General features: G+C 26.3%; 1 protein-coding gene across 1 annotated transcript in view; it reads right to left on the reverse strand.

The window, feature by feature from the left end:
- The window catches only part of LOC107452986 (uncharacterized), a 36804-nt gene extending 20338 nt beyond the window's left edge, over nucleotides 1-16466 (reverse strand). Inside the window, exon 1 of the mRNA XM_016069630.4 lies at nucleotides 15995-16466. The gene's annotated coding sequence lies outside the window, so the exon portion shown is untranslated. The remainder of the gene's footprint in view (nucleotides 1-15994) is intronic.
- Between the last annotated feature and the right edge of the window lie 1978 nt (nucleotides 16467-18444).

Raw genomic sequence — 18444 nt, forward strand, 5'->3', positions numbered from 1 at the left:
ATGTGTTTAAGAAAAAAAAAGATTTTGAAAGGAATGGAGAAAATTTTTTGCTTAAAATATAATGCAAAGGAATAGCTATATTAACTGAATCGCCCAAGCAGTTTAAGAATAATCAAATAGGAATGAAGTTCTTTAGAATTTTGTATTAAAAGTAAAAATATAAGTATAAAAAATCTTTTTTCTAATCACGAAAACATAAAATAAGTATTAATAATACGAAATAATTAATATAATTAAATCATTATTAATAATACACTGTGTTCTACATGCTAAAATACGTCTTTTAAGTGCCGTGTTGTAATATTGAATATGATTAACAATGTACTCTACATTAGGCATGAAAACTAATTACTTTATAACTGTGTAAAATGCAAAATTATAGATTCGTCAATAAATCATTTTGTGTTTCAATAGAATAAAAAAATAACCCGAATATGTTAAGCAGAAAGTAATTTTATAAACAGTAAGAAAGTGAAAAATTTATTAAGTTACATGGTATTTATATTTGTAACTTTTAAACTTTTTCTCTTTTTATTATTTAAACTTTTATTCGATTTGAAGGAAAGCTTTTAAACTTCGAAGACAAATGCTTGATGAAATATAAGTTTCAACAAACAGAGCATCTTAAAATTTACATAATAAGTAAGAAAACGCGAATTTTTCATTAAAAACTGCGAATTTGTTATTCATCCATAATGTTGACCGTATAGGTTATTAAATGGCTTTCTCGGTGTTGTTCAAACATGAATTACTCTATTGAAATTCTCAATGACCGTTTTGCCTAAATGGGTCTGAATTTCGAGTGTACATCCCTCTAATTTCTACTTCAAAGCATGTGTTGTTATGGACATGTTGGCATAAACTTTATAATTTTTAATAAAAAACTGAGACAAATGCTATAATTCAACTGACCAATGTCCAATTCTGATCAGGGAACAATTCTCAAAATATTACTCTACAGCAAAAATGCTTTGTCATGCTGTGCAGTACTTCTTGAAATTTAATGGTCAGCATTAAGCAGTGTATTAATTACGATAGCTAGCATTTTATTGCACGAATAGTGCAAAATTAAATATTACACTTATTTTGAAACACCCGTTACTAAAATTATAAAACATACTTCGTTGACCAAACGACGTAGCTAAATACTATTTTCTGTTAAAGATATAAAGTTGCACTATTTGTCTTTAAATCTGCTAGAATGATATACTTATTTGAATTTTATCATATTTTATTTGATTTTTCTAATGAACTTTTTCAAATTTTGTAAAAATGCAGGCATTAAAAATAAGTAATACTTCCAAGAATTTAAAGGAAAACTAAATATAAATTTCATTTAAACAACACCAGCCTTTGCATAAACATAAGCAACCGTAATCTTAAAGATAAAGCTAAGTTCCTAATGAGTGTTTTAAGCAAAAAAAAATTAAATCCTTCCTTTTTTTCAATTATTAATGATGCGTTGAAAAATAAAGTGTTACCAGTAATGCTTAAAATTAAAAAAAAAACTAATTATAAAAAAACTAAATTTATTTTATTAAAAAAAAATATTTTCTCACAGCAACTAAATTATCATTAACTTAAAATAATATTAACCTTCCGAATTAGCCTTTTTTAAAAAGAAAAATTCCTGTCTGGTTTGTTTTATCTTAATCAGTAAGGATGCGTTGAAAACAATTAAAGTGTTCCGGGTAGTGCCGAAAATTTAACTTAATATATCTAACTTTGTAGTATTCAAACAAAGTCATTCCTTACAACAACATAAACACATCTAACTTAATTTTATTAACAACAAAGTCATTCCTTACAACATAAGCTACCGTAAACTTAAAGTGACATTAAATTCCAAATGAGTTTTTGTTTAAAACGAAAAGCTCTTGTAACTTAATATTACGGCTCATTGAGCTTAAGCTGAAAGATTTTCTTTTTTGTCTCATCTTGAAGAAAGTAGCTTCACCCAACAATCATTTCCGTGTTCGATTTTTTTTTTAATTTCGCAAAAGTTAAATGCTCTGTACTTACTGTTGATATTTATTTTGTGAAGTAAAAACCGTTTTCTTCCGTAGATTTATTCTGGTTGAGTGGCTTTTACCCAGCAGTGAACTTTTCCGCATTTTTTGAGCATCCGAGGTAATTGGTTGGTGTCACACGCCATTAAGAGCAAAATCCCAGATGATGCGTGTGACCTTCGTTTGATGCTGTTAGTCGTTCACGATTTTAATTTTGTCCGTAGTGATTTACTTTGTAATCAAAATAACTCTATCATTTAAATTTTTTTTGCGATAAAAAAGACAACTCAGTAAATAAATGTAAAAATAGTTAAGTTTTGATACTGTCATTTAAGAGAAAATGAATGAAATGAATCGTTTTATTTTAATAAATTATTAATACGAAAAATATTGAGATCGACAAAAAATGAATTCATATATTTTACAAGGAGAAAAAAAGTTTGATCAAAACTACCAAAATATGATGAAATTTACCGTGTTTTTGTCTTTATGAGAACACCAAAAAGTTCAGTAATTTTTACCGAAGCACTTTAGTAATGATTTTGTTAAGATTAACAATAAAATATAGTTTTGTAATAAATGATAAAATTTTGTAAAATGTGATAATTTTTAGAGCATAGCATAGAAAACTTAGAGCATAACATAAAAACCATTTATTTGGTTAAATTTGATTTTCAATTTTATATTTTTTACCAAATGTGTGGTAGGAAAAGGAATAATTTTAACAACCAGAATTTCTAGTAAACCGTTACCATTATGAACAGAAAAATTACTAAATGAATGGTTTAAAGGCAGTATATTTTGATTTTGTTAACCAGAGTTTCTTTAATGTTAATATAGAGTTTCATATTGCTTGATTTTCGGGCATTGTGTTTCATACATTGTAAGTCCTTTGAAGGCTTTAAACCTTATTGCTAATATGAAAATTCGCATGAGAGCTAATCACTTTTAAAGTTACAATAATCCTCTATGTAATTCTACAGAAATTTTTTAAAATGTAAAAAACTGTGTCTGTTCCATTATTGTAGGTCAGTGTATTTGATCAGTCTAATGTGTAGTTATTTTCCTAAAATTTTAACCGATTTCACCTCATCTACATTTTTGTATAATTAGTGCTACAGTTATTAGGAATTTATTTTCAAATTTCATTTTCAACACCAAACAAATTGCTTGTTATATCGTTAAAACAAAACAATAAACATGCGACTCCAAGTACCAAGCGTCAAATTTGTAAAAAGTGCGAAAAGAATTGATAAATTCAAGACTTTTTCGTTATGAGACATTTTGAGGTGGTTAACTAATATGCGAATAATATTTTCTTTTACTTACGTGGCGGCTAACGGGTGAAATGGTTTTAGATTCAAAACTATAGTTTCTCCCATTTTTAAAAACTGTGATCAGCTAGATATTTGAAAAGCCTTATATGTATTCATCTTACTAAACTACTAACTAATTAAACGTTTTCAAATAATGTACATTTTTAAGTAATTAGTGCAACGATTATAAGGAATTTGCATTCAAATTTTATTTAAAAAGCTTTTTTTTTATTATACCGTTAAAACAAAACAATAAACATGCGACTCCAAGTAGCAAGCATCGAATTTGAAAAAAGTAAGAAAAATAATTAGTAAATTCAAGACTTCTTCGTTTTGAGACGTCTTGACGCAGTTAACTGATATGCTAATTATATTTTCTTTTGTTTACTTGAGTATTGTGGGAAGAAAAGTAAAAATGGGGCAAAGAACGGACTGACCAGAAATATGCATTTTCTTGTGCCTCAATTTAAACTGGTATTATAAATAAGGAAAAGATAAAAAAGAGAGATTTGCATGAATTCTTAAGGAAATTGGGAAGGAATATATATAATCTTAGGAAGTAAAGAAGGGAAACCTGTTCGCATAAACTTGTTTGTGAATCTTGTTAAGGAAGATTACCTTCAAAAGTGTGGGAGAAAAATTGAATCTGATTCAGCTTTCTCTCTGTTTTTTAACGAATTTTTCTTACGGAATTTTGTTAATGGTTTGACAAAATTAAAGAAAATAATTATGTGTTTGCACGGGGTAAAAATTTGTTAAAATTACCGTACTGTACGGTAATAACATTTTGCAGAAAAAAAACATAAATCTGGTTAATAAAACCAAAATTTCTACCATTCATTTGGTAATTTTTTTGTTCATATCGTAATGGTTTGACGAAAATTTTGGTTTTTAAAATTATAGTTCTTAATACCACACATTTAGTAAGAAATACAATACTAAAAAGTAAATTTCACAGAATAAATTATTTTTATGCCAGTCTGTAAAGAATCATGATAGCATGACCAAATTTTAAAACCATATTTAATTAATGATTTTTATCAAAATCATTACCAAAGCTCTTTGCTAAAAATTATCGAGTCTTTTGGTGTTCCTGCAGAGCTAGAAGCTCATTAAATTTTTTATCATACAGTTTGATTTTCTTTTGTTCTAGTTTTAATTTTCTTTTCGGATATTTCTCCGTTATAAACTAATAAAGTTTGAACTTTGTCACATTTGATGATGATCTGTCATTTTTGAGAGTTCTGTGTCATTTTTGATATGTTTTTTAAATTGTGTGCACGTCAATAGACTCAATAAGAAATGCATATATTTTCAAATTCAACTATATTTGTTTCGAAGCTATTTTGATATATATTTGCTAAATTTTAAGAAACCCTTTTTCACAACGATACTCATTAAAATATTTATTTGAATAAGTAACCAATGCTTTATCTATAATTGAGTATTAATAATAAATGTTACAAACGAAATCACAATTATATTTTTTAAACTATGCATCAACATGCACAGTTGTTAACTTTTTTATCCTATATTTTTCTAGTAATTACTTTGAAAAGTGTTTTGATCTTCACTTTAGATTAAATACACACACACACATAATTAATGTATACACACATAATAATAATATATATATATATAGTAATAATAATAATAATAAAGCAATACGCTTGTAACTTGTATTGATTACTTTGGTTATTAACCACAATAAATATATAAAATTTTGTTAAAGTAGCTTAAATATTTTATTTAAATAAGAGCATTTTTGATTACAAACTAATTTTTTAATCTTTATTTTTTGGCTATAACTTTAAAAATATTCAGTAAAACTAAATCAAATTTTTATAGAAACTTTAAATTAACTACAAAATTATTGTTTAAAAATTTGAAAATAATTTGTTAAAAAATGCGCAAGATATGAGTGTTTAAGGTAGTATATTTTTTCTGCGCATGTGCAGAAAAATTTAAAAATATTTTTTTTATAATTTATAGTGAATCGTATATGGCAACTAATGGAAAAAAATTTGATTAAAGTATGTTAAAAACGTAAAAAGTTTCAAACAATTTTCTAAGAAGTTTTTATACTTTTAAAATAAGCGTAAAATGATAAAGGGTTTTTCACATATTAATTTTGCTCTTGCTGTCCCGTTATTATAATGTAGTGTAATTTTCAATACTACACACTAATATTTGTGAAAAACCCCTGATTATTACAAAATTATTATGATTATTATGATAGTACAAAAACTGCTTAGCAAATTGCTTGAAACTTTTAATCTTTTTAAGATATTTAAATCAGACTTCTTCAATTAGTTGCCAAATTTGATTTACTATAAAATTATGAAAAAAGTATTTCGAATGTTTCCGCGCAAACTACTAGGAAAAATTTTACGAACAAGAAAAAATTTACATGACAAATGAACTATTTTAAATATTACTTACTTTATCTTTCTCATTTTTAAGCAATTTCTTCTCATCTTTCACAACATATAATTTTGTAATTAATTTTAAATTTCTCAAAAAATTTTGTTTAACTTTACTGAATATTTTCGAAGTTATAGCAAAAAAAAACAACGTAAAACCAAAAAATTTGTGTTTTATAAAATTGTTCATACCTCCATAAATATTTAAGATAGATTGACTAAGTTTAATTCATTTTTTGCAAATAACAATCAAAGTAATTAATACGTGTTTAATTAATACAAGCTATAAGCTTGATTTTCTGGCATAGGTTGTTAGAAAATACTTGTTTTCTTTCGTAATTTATTGTCCACCCCTCAAACCCTTAAAAGCTTTAAACTTTATTGCAAAGTATGAAAAATCACATGAACTATATACTACAAAATAGAAAATAGATACAAAATAGTCCATTAAGTTGTTTTTGAGAAATTCAAAAAAATATTCAAAATTTTGAAAGTGTCCCTTTTATTATTGTAGGATAGTTTTTTATATATATATATATGTTACCGTTAAAGTATGAAATCCGTTATTTCATAGAATACCTAGTTATTCCATGAAATAACTGATCATGCAAGTTAAAGTGCAAAACTCTCTTGTATTTCATAGTTTAACTAGTTATTTTATAGAATAACGATCTGCAGCCCGTTAAAGTGTAAAATAATCTATATGCTACAGCTCAAAGTTTAGGTACTGGTCAGGGATTTAAAAAATGTTCGTGTAAAAGCCCAGTGTGTCAACAAAGAATGTTTTTGTTTTAGAAATAATGTTCTTTATAATTCCAAGTGTCATTTTAGTAATCCTTGTTGTAACAAATGATTTTATGGTACGTTTCCATAAATACCATTTATGCTCTGCATAAATTAGATAAATTGCTTATTTTTCATTTTAATTGTCTATCACTAGTTTATTTATAGAATACCTAGTTATTTCATTTTAGATAAATTGTTTATTTTACACTTTAACTGTCTCTCATTAGTTAATTTGCAGAAAACTAGTTATTTCATAGAATAACTAGTTAAAGTGTCAAATTAATAACATATTACACACTTTAACGGACATGATCAGTTATTTCATGGAATAACTAGACATTCTATGAAATAACTGCATTATATACTTTAACGGTAACATATATATATATATATATATATATATATATATATCAGACATAAAATCTTTGCGAGTCGGCAGTTCCGGCGAAAACTTTCAGAACATCTATTTCCTCATTTTCGCTTATAGCTTCTGATCACGCCGCAAATTACAATGAATGAATAGCAACGAATAAATTTTCAAAATGATTATATTATGTTTCTTTTCGATTAAGTGCGATACGCCTACACAAAATTTCTCTAGGTTGCTCGAGGACTGGGTCAAAACTACAAAATTTTTTTCTTGCCCCATTTTATCCTCATATCAGCACGATCTGAATCCTGACTTAACATAGTAGAGTTGCACCGTTTATTGGCTATTTATGGAAGAAGGGATCGGCTGCAAATACTATTTGTTTTGCGTTTACAAAGTGAGAAATATGATTATTGTATTTGATGTGTTCCTTTCTTTTCTTCCTTTTTTGTATTATGTTACTAAGAACAAGTTGGAATTGATTAGAAATTATGACAATTGATTGAAAATTTGCTTAGACATAATTATTCAAATGTTCCGGTTGCAAGAACGAGAATTATTCTTTTGCCTTATGACGGCTATCATTGATTTCGCCTGCTTGTAAAATGATTCGATGCAACAAAACGATATTTTCGATTATCAAATAAGCGATATCTAAGTGAAGCTTTCTGCCTCAAAATTTGAAAAAGATCACGTGACTACTTCATATAAGATAAATGTTATTAAATTTGCAAAGCAAACTGTTAAAAAATTAAACTGTCTGAGGATTTATTAATAGAAAGTGACAGTGAATAAAAAGTGACAATTAAATAAAAGAGGGGAACATACTCCTCTCCCCCAGTTTAGAAATTAAAATTAAAAGTAATATAAATAATTGATATTATGGGAACACCGAAAAGTTCCGTAATATTTGCCGAACCACTTTGGTAATGATTTTGATAAAATTAACAAAAATATGGTTTTATAAAATGTGGCAAAATTTGGTTATTTTATAAGGATACTTTGGACCATTTTTCGGTTAAAATTATTTTTCAGTGTTGTATTTTTTACAAACTGTGAGGTAGGTAATAAGAACTATAATTTGGAAAACTAGAATTTTCAGCAAAACGTTACTACAAGAACGGAAAAATTACCAAATAAATTGTTTAAATACCGTATATTTCGGCTTTATTAACCAGAAATATGTTGTTTTTTCTTCTTTTACCACAATTATCATTATCATAAATTACGGTAATTTTACCAGAATTTCTTTCTCCGTGGTTTTAGTGACAAATAACTTAATGACGATACTATATTGTACTAACTTCCAAGTTTCTCTAACCCTTTTTTACCTATGATTAATTACACTTGAAATGTTGTTCATTTTCATTATAGAATTATGCCAGTAATTGTATTTCTTCCGGATTTCAGATTTTGTAAGATTTACTTACATTGTAAATTTTAAAAAAGTAAACAAAATACTCTCTAGATTATCAGTGTATTTTCATGTCTGTTCTGATGCCGATAGCAGACTGGCTTTGTCCCGAGTATCGTACTTTAAAGACCTCTGATTTAACTAATAATTTAACAATATTCGAACTTCAAAAAAATTCTTACAATCTGAGTAAAAGTGCTTTATTTGTTTTTGAAATAAACCATTCAATTCACGAAAATAAACAATATCGATAACAACTTCAATGAAACTCAAGACTATAAAATCATTCATTCTTATGGAATACAAAAAAACAATTTTCATGATTCAAACTCGTACTCACGTTTACAATACGCTAAAAGTAAACAAAATACACTGTAGATTGTTAGTGTATTTTCATGTCTGTTCTGATGCCGCTAGCAGGCTGACTTTGTCCTGAGTATCGTACTTTAAAGACCTCTGATTTAACCAATATTTTTATAAATACTCGAAATTCGAAAAGCATTTTTTACAATCTGAGAGAAAGTGCTTTATTTTTTTTTTTGAAGTAAACTATTCAATTCTCGAAAATAAACAATATCAATAGCAACTTCAATGACTCTCAAGTCTATAAAATCATTCATTTTTATGGAATGCAAAAAAAAAAAGAATGCTCATGTGTGATTACTCATACTCACCCTTACAATACGCTAAAAAATAAACAAAATACACTGTAGATTGTCACTGTATTTTCATGTCAGTTCTGATGCCGCTAGCAGGCTGACTTTGTCCCGAGTATCGCAGTTTAAAGGCCTCTGATTTAACCAATATTTTAACAATTCTCGACATTCAAAATTTTTTTTCCTACAATCTGAGAAAAAGTGCTTTATTTGTTTTTGAAACAAGCTATATTCAATTCTCGAAAATAAACAATATCAATAGCAACTTCAATGAAACTCAAGACTATAAAATCATTTCTTTTTTATGGAATTCAAAAAAAAAAAAAAAAACGATCTTGACTGATTACTCATACTCACGCTTACTACCTCAATTTTTAAACAAAAGAATGAAAGGGAAAAAGAAAAAAAAACTTTTGTTTTTGTCGAGTGCCGGCCATGCTTCGAGTATTATTGAAAATCTCCTTCTTCAAACAGTTATTTGTCAAACATTGTTCACAAGAATTTTTTTTTTTTGTCGAACACTAGGAAGTTTTAAAACAAAAAGCAATGGATGAATGCTCGGATAAGATGGTAGAAGAGCGACCCTTCTTCTGAGCAACTTTCACGCATCAAGTAAAGGGGAGAGGATGACGTGAGTAATAAAATGCTGCGGACACTATAAAATGCTTAAAATATGTTCTAGGAAAACAAAGGATTGTCTGTTTCTTAGAGTCGATTCTGATTCGTTTCCTGAATTAAAGGATTTTTTTCTGAAACGAAAATAAAAGCTGGTTCGTAGTTTTGACTGAAACTCAATTCGTATAAAATGTTCTATGTGGATTAAATTGTTGGGGAAGCGAAACTTACACTGTTAAAAAGTATGGCAAAATCTACCAATATACGGTAAAATTTATCGTGTTTCTGGCTCTGTGGGAACTCCAAAAAGATCTGTAATTTTTCCCGACTTGCATTCATAAGAGATTTTGGTAAAATTAACAATAATAATAAAACGAAATTTTTGCCATAAGACTTGAAAAAGATGACATGACTATTTGTTTTAACAATTTTGTATTAAATTTGCAAAACAAACTATGTAAAAATATAAATTTTCTGAGGATTAATTATCGGATAAAAAATGGTAATTAAATCGAAAAAGGGAACATATTCATCTCCCCCCCTGCCTCAGAAATTTAAAAAAATTGCTCTCATTTTTAAGGCTCTGAGAAAAAAAGTACAGTTCAAACTACCAGAGTAGGGTAAAATTTACCCTATATGTGAACACCGAAAAAATTGGCTTTTTTTCTCGAAGTGCTTTTGGTAAAATTAACAATAAAATAGTTTTTTATAATCTTTGCTAGGATTTGACAAATGTGGTAAAGTTTTTTTAATTTTTTAATGATACCTTAGAGCATGCAAAAAAAAAACATTTATTCGATCAAATTTAATTTTCAGTTTTGTATTTTACGCTTAATGTGTAGCAATAAGGGCTAAAATTTTAAAAACCAGAATATTCATTTGAACGAAAAAATTACCAAATGAATGGTTTAAATACCGTATATTTTGGTATTATTACCCAAAATTGTGAGGGTTTTTTAATCAGAAATGTCATCCACATACAGTACGGTAATTTTACCAAAATTTTTTCCCGGCGTGATACTCTAATTGTTTTAATATTTTAGGCAAAATGATTCTTTTCAAACTGTTGTGAATTCAAATCAGATTTTATGTAATGAAGAGATAAAAAATATGCAAAATTTCAACTTTAATGACAATTTTATTATTTTTATCAATTTTAATATAATGATTTTATTTGACAATTTTAATGTTATTGACAATTTTAATATAATGATAATTTTAATTTTTCATGCACTCATATTAGAAATTGAGTAAAAAAAATTGAAGTAGAACAAAGTCGATTTATTTTACAAATTTCCAAAGCAAATAGACTTCTCAGTCTAAAAGCAAATAGAAAAAAAACATTATGAGGATTCCTAAATGATATCCTGTTTTTTCTTAATGAATTATAGATTTATTAAGCTGATAATAAAGTTTGTTAATGCTACTTAACTTGTAAGCTTCACTTAGTGATAGAAAACCCTCTAATCAAGTTACCATTAGCAAGCTTAGTGTCAGATTTTTTTATTATTTTATTCTGAGAGAAAAATATTATTAATATACGAAGGAGAAAAGTACATTAAATCCCGTTTCGCTATATTGAATGTCAAATCACATCGCGTGATAATTTTTCACGCGTCATTTAATGACAATGCATGATGCTCGTTTTATAATTAATAATTCAAAGAAATGGATAATGAAAACAAATACCTTTGAGGTAAATCCTTTTTTTATTTATAAAGAGAAGTAGCTCACAGATAGAGCCGTCGTAAGGGTGGGGCAAACGAGGCATTTTCCAAGGTTTTCTCATTTTTAGAACTCAAATTAGGCCCGGGATTTTCCACTCTAGAGGCGTTCATTTCGGTTTAGCAAATAAATAAAATTAAAAAAATAACTGTATTTTTAGCTTTGTTTTAGTTCAGGTAACAAATTATAAAAGAAATAAAAGCTTGCATTATAATTGCGACCAACTACGATCAAGATAAAAATCACCAAAAAAGAGAACGAGTCGTTAAAGGCAAATTAAGGCGTCGAATTGCAAATTAGCGGTAGGATCTGGACCAGTGATATTTAAAAATGCATTTTTAAATAAATAAATGAATTTTTAAATTTATAAAAGATTTTTTTTATATAATATTCGCTATTTAAAAAAAATTAATTGATTTTGAAGTTCATTTTTGGTTTTGAAAATATGAAGGCTATTTTTCTTTTTCAATCATAAGGATAGAATGCAGTAGCTGAAATCATGAATCATGAAAAATAGAAATCTATTGGTACATAGAAATCCATCTATGTTCATTTCTATGCACAGAAATCAAAATCATAAAATTTTATATATTTAAAAATCTATATATGATTATTTAAGCAGAATTCTTAAACCCAAATTTCTCATTTCTAATCGTTCCTTATTCCCGCACTATACCTGTATATATTATTAATAAAAATTAAAAGATTCATAATTCGAAAATAAAAATAAAATTTATGGTAGTTGTAATAGAAAAAGTTCAAGTTGTCCATTTTTAAGGATGACTTTTGAAAAAAAAGAATCATAGAATCGGTTTTGATAAATTAGGAGGGAACCTAAAGTTTTTCTCACCAAGTCTAGTGATGGCTCTGAAAAAAACAGGCGTATTTAATAGTTGAAGTATAACATCGAAACAGCGTAATGAGTTTAAATTCGGTTTATGCTTGATATTTTATTTTCCACAGCTATAACAATAACTTTAACTAATATATTGAGGTAAACAACGCAATAAATCATCCAACCTTCCTTTTATATTTTCATAATGTATTTTAAATGGAATATTTTGGATCGAAGCAAGAATATTTACAAAACAAGATTAAAAAAGTGTTATAGATGACAATGAATATTATCTGGAAAAAATTATGGCTTTATTTTAATTAATGTTGAAAGCAATAGAACTTTATTAATTAAAACGTATTTTGATAATTTAATAAATATTATCTTGTGAAAGATAAGCAAATATATTACCTCATTATTCATTCTAATTTTACCTAATGAATGCTAAATAAATACTTTTTAGGTTTCATTTTTTTAAAATATTAAAATAGTTTTCCTACAAGGAAAATATTATGAAAAGCTTTACAATAGAGAAATTATTGAAGATCACAAAGTTTTTACTTATTTTATGCAAACAATTTGCTTCGATAGTATTCACATATTTAAAAATGTGAAACAAATAAAAATAGTTTTATCTCTAAAAGAAATATTGAAATGATACTCTTTTTAAATAATTTTCCTCTTCTTCTGAGTTAATATTTTGAGTAACAATAAACTTTTTGATTTCATCAAATTCGAGAATCGCTTGTTAATATTCAACGACCGAGATTCTAATAGACAGCAATCGACTCGCTTTAGAACCATTAAAGAGAAAATTCACAAACTTTCTTCACAATAGACAGACAACGGGATTTATTTTTGATTGCCGGAATTATTTTATCGCTTTAGTGGTTAAAAGTCATTCTTGGTTTTGATATGATCTTATGAATGAAACAAAGAACTATAAATAACAGGATATGCAAGAAAGATTAAGAAGAATTTAAATAGCAGCCAAATTTGGGATTTTTTTATTTATTTCGAAGCATAAAAGACATTAGAAATTTTGTGATTATTAATCTAATACAAATATTCTTAAACTGTTGACCGCAGACCCTCGGGGGCTCACAAAACGGTTATATTGACTTTAAATTTAAATCATTTTATAAAAATAAGACTTGGTCAAAACGTTTTCTGGTCGGCACGCACAATTTAACTATTTGGCACACACACGCATAACTAAACAATGCTGAGTAAAAATTTAATTATATTTATTCAACTGCAAATGATCTTACTTCTTAGAACTGAATAACTTGCACTTGTAAATAAAGCCCCACTTCCTCACACTGTAAAAAGTTCCGATTTAAATTGCGATAAAAAGTACCGGTACTCAAGGTGCCGGTATTTTTTACAGTAATATTTACCGTAAAATCACTGAATCACTCTAATTAAATAAATATTATTGTAAAAATTACGGTATAATATTTCACGGTAGAAATGAATTTTACGGTAAAATGGATTTTAAAAATGATGCACCCAAAGTGCCTGTACTTTATACCATAATTTGATCCGCAAATTTTTGCATTGCAGTTGATTTCATTCAGCACAGCATTTTTATGTGAACTGATTTTTCGGTTCCATTATTTATGACATCAGAGAACTTAATATAAAATGAACTTCTAAATAAAACTTTCTAATATGGAGCCTGATTTTAAAGTTCTGTGAAATTTAAAGTTTCTTAAAAAACTGAACTTATTTTATTGAAAAATTTTTTTTTACAGAAAACCTTATAATCAGATCTATTTCGAATATGTTTTGATTAGTTTTTTTTTTATAAAAAATAATTATATTTCTACCCATTAATGTTCTTTATATGTTCATCTCCATAAACACTCAACACCATTTATTAAAATAACAAGTGATTAAATTTTGCCAATATTTATTATAAATAACTGCTTATAAAATTCATGAGCTAGAAATAAAGTATGAAAAAAAAGGATTAAATATCTAAAGGAAATTTGTGCTAATTAAACTCCTGGGACCGTATTGCATTAATAACTTTTACTCTAGTTTATAAATATTTATGAGCATTAATAAATCTTTCCAAGAAAATATTGTTTCATGTGTTCTAATTTTTAAGCATTAATATCAGAATAGTTTTGTATTCTACCAATAAAAGTAACGATCTTTATTATACATATATATAAACTAAAATAAGCATATTCGATGTATATAAATAACGTAAAAATATTTTAATTACTTTAATATAGAGTTTTTAATTTGTAAGTAATACTTTGTGTATAAGATTATCTTTTTTATTTCAAAAATTGTTAAGAAGAAAGGTAAAATTTATTAAGGAGCTAATAATAAAATAAAATAATAAAATAAAAAACATTATTTTGTCAAAAAAATTTTATGAATAGTTTTAAAAACTCCAAGTAAACATTTATAAAATTATCAATATTGATTTATTAATATTTATTTATGTATCATTTATTAATTTATTATTAATTTAATAATAATAAATAAAATAATAATAAGTAAAATATTAATAAATAAAATGATAATAAATAACATAATAATATATAAAAAAATAATAATAAGTTAATTTTAAATAAGTACCTGAATAAATAAGTAATTTTACTAAGAAATTATTTTTAAATTATTTATTAGTAGCTTTATGATGGTGGTGGTTAGTCCATTTTAGTGATTAATGGAGTTAGCATATCATTTTAGCATTAAGCATATTAAGGCCGTTTCTGATACATTTTAATTTGGAAGGGATATTTATCCCAGAAAAATAAGTAAAATTGTTTAGGAAAAACTGATTTATTATATAAATCTTATTATAATGAACATAAACATAGTTCATTATTATAAAATTAAGAAAGAAAGCCCCTTAAAGAGATCAAGAGAATCACGCTTGTTCTCTCATCAAGAAAAATCTTTAATTAACGTTCGGGATGAGGGCCTAAACCCAACCCAACGGATTCCAATTGTTCCCAACGGATAGATAGGAGCGTTGGAAGAGATGCATGGTAGGCGATTTAAAGAAAGATAAAATAGCCAAACGCAAAGCCAACCCCTCGTAGTCAATATTAAATGTGAAAATAATTCACACTTAATATTGATTATTTATCTAAAGCTAATCACCAAAGAGACAGTGCGACTTAGTTTAACCATGTAACGGAAGCATTTTTATGGTAAGAAATGAAGATTAACGAGTTATAAATAGATTTTGTTTTAGATTTAGTAAGGCATCACGTTAATATTATACTTTAATGAAATTATTATTTAACTAAAATAATTCTTCGAATATTGTAAAATTATAATTCAAATGTAGATTTAAATAATGCAAGGATATTTTGTTAAGTCTTTTTTAAGATATTAAAATAAAGAATTGAAATAAAAATTAATCAAATAATATTATTATTTAAGTATGTAAATTATTTTGTTGAAAATTTTAAGATTTTACTAACTATAAGTAGATTTCAAACGTTTTTAATACACGCATTTATTAATTGTTTTTAGCTGGTGCTTATTGATTAGAAATTATTAAAATACAATGGAAAAATAAAGAACTACAATATTGTTATATTCTCAGTTTTTTAAAGTGTATACAACAAACAAATTATTCAATTTCAAGAAAGGAAATTGAAAATCATAACATTTTGTGGATTTTTCTAATTTACATTTCTCAATAGTTTACGATTTTAAAAGCTTTTGTAAAGTTTATTTATTAATAAAAGAACGTTAAATTTATTGAATATGTAATTATTTTAAATTAAGCAAAAAATAAAATTGCGATATACAAAAAATATGTAAATATGTATATCACAAAATAAAAAATATGTATATTGTAAGCATACCTATTTTTAGCTAATAACAAACTTCTCTTCATCGATTTTGAACGTACTTTCAACAAGTTTTATCAATTTCATTCACTACACCGAACTTAAAACTTCGCTTCGCTGGAACCCAGATCACTTTAACTAATGTTCTTTGTAGCTGGTACATTGAGGATTCAAATGAGACATTAAGGAACATTACTCACAAACCTCCAAAGAAAACGGTACAAGGTTGATTGAAGAGTAAAAAGATGGAAAAAATGCGGCACATTCACCCATCCATGGGTCTCGAATGGCGCAAAGATGCTGACAATGCGTTTACAGACTGATGCATTCGTCGTTATGACTAGATCTCTACTGCAATATGTAGGTCAACTAGGTATAAATCCTGAATCAAACGGCATCTCACTAGCGATTTTAAATGATATTTAAGTTTTGGACGAAAATAAAACTGAATTAAAAGTTCTACCTTCTTACGCATCATTAACAAATCAGGTTAGAAAGTTTTTTTTAAACAAAATCTTAACTGGTCTGGCAACTCCTTCCATTTATCGAATTGTATTGGGTATTAAAGGAAAGTAAATTTAAACCATCACTTTCCTTTTATATAATAATAAAAGGAATTTTCAGAACGTTAAAAGTAATAATGACTATTTATTTATATTGGTAAAAATGAGTAAAAATATTTTTATTTCTTTTCGACTTAAATAACCTAACATGTTAAAATCTAGAAACGATAGAAATATTACCATAAATCATAGAATACTATATAAAGTAAAAAAGTTTAGTTTGGATGATATATTACAGTTTAACGTTAAAAAAATATGTATCGTTTATTTCGAAAATTAAAAAAAATAATAGTAAACAGTAAATTAAGTTTACGTTTTATTTTAGTTTCAGTAAAATTTATAAATCTAAAATTCGAGTCATCAGAAGTATATAAAAGCTATTTACCTTATTTATTTATATAGCGTTCATAAATAGGGCGATAAAAATATGACAACAGTATTAATTGCTGTATTCTTCTCTGATCATGCTTTAGCTTAGCTGAATAGTTTTTTTAGTTTTTGATTTACTAAAATCTCTGCATTTATTATACTATTACGTATTTTTATAAGTTTGTAGTTAATAGCTTTAATTTGCACGATGAAAGGAATTCTGGGAATTCTGAAATTGCCGTACTAAATGGTAATGACATTTCGGGTAAAAAAAAAACTATAATTCTAGTTAATAAAACAAAATATACTGTATTTAAACCATTCATTTGGTAATGATTCACTTCATATGATGAGGATTTCTTATTACTACATATAGTAAAAAAATACATAACTGTAAAGTAAATTTAACCTAATAAATAGTTTTTATGCCATGCTCTACGGCATCATGATGAAATTAACCAATTTTAACCCATTTACCAAATTTTATCACATACTATTATAAAACCATGTTTTACTGCTAATTTTACCAAAATCAGCACTAAAGTGCTTCGAAAAAAATTACCGAGCTTTCTGGTGGTCTCATAGAGTACTGACATTGACTGTACTTTTTTTTCTCAGTGTGTTCTTGAGATTATAAACAAGGGTTAATCAGTTTTGGAAATGCATTATGGAAGAAAAAAAATTATTCCAACGTAATGTTCACAAAAAAAACTTAAGTATTCTTTCGTTTATTTAGTACTTGCAATGTTATCTAGAAATAATAAGAAAGCCAATTTGAAACTTCTGCAGAAAACTGAAAATAGTTCTAGTGATAGCTTACTAGTTTCAGTGATAATGGTCCTCATCAATTTCTCTAAATAAATTTGCTCATGAAGCATTAATATTTTTCAAATTTTATTATAATTAAAATAGGGCTTAGCCCATGTAAAAAAATTACCAAAAATTTGGTGTAATAGCTGTCACTATTTTTTGCGTTAAAATAAACTAAGTATATTTTTAAGTACGTAACTCAAACTATCGTACCAAAACATTATATAAAATTGACAAAATAACAATTGTTTGTAACTATTAGTGCAAATATATTATTTACAATGAGCTTGTTTTTTAAACGAAATGTTTTTGATATGAAGCCAATAAATTGATTCGAATGTTCGTGAAAATATATTACAAAACAAACAAAAACTGAATAAGCAAATAAACAAACTATAACAGTGAAAAAAATTTATAAAAAATGTAATTACACGTACTGTAAAAAACTTTTGTTTACCTCAGCACCAAAAACGTTTAGCAACTATACATTGAAACTTTTTACAGTGCAAGCATTGACCAAGTACAGATCTGATACATTACAAGTCAAAAATATTCATTAAAAATTTTTAATTTTCATTATTTGTCAATGTTTTTGAACTATTTAATAATATTTAAATAATTCTCAAAATCAAATATAATTATTTTAAAGAACAAGTATCTTTCTAGGATGTATCAAGCAATACTCTGCAGTTTGAATATTTAATTTCGCCATGAAAAGCAAGC

This window comes from Parasteatoda tepidariorum, chromosome 12, assembly GCF_982258835.1.
Source record: "Parasteatoda tepidariorum strain Cologne lab strain chromosome 12, Ptep-v5.0, whole genome shotgun sequence".
NCBI classification, from domain to species: domain Eukaryota; kingdom Metazoa; phylum Arthropoda; class Arachnida; order Araneae; family Theridiidae; genus Parasteatoda; species Parasteatoda tepidariorum.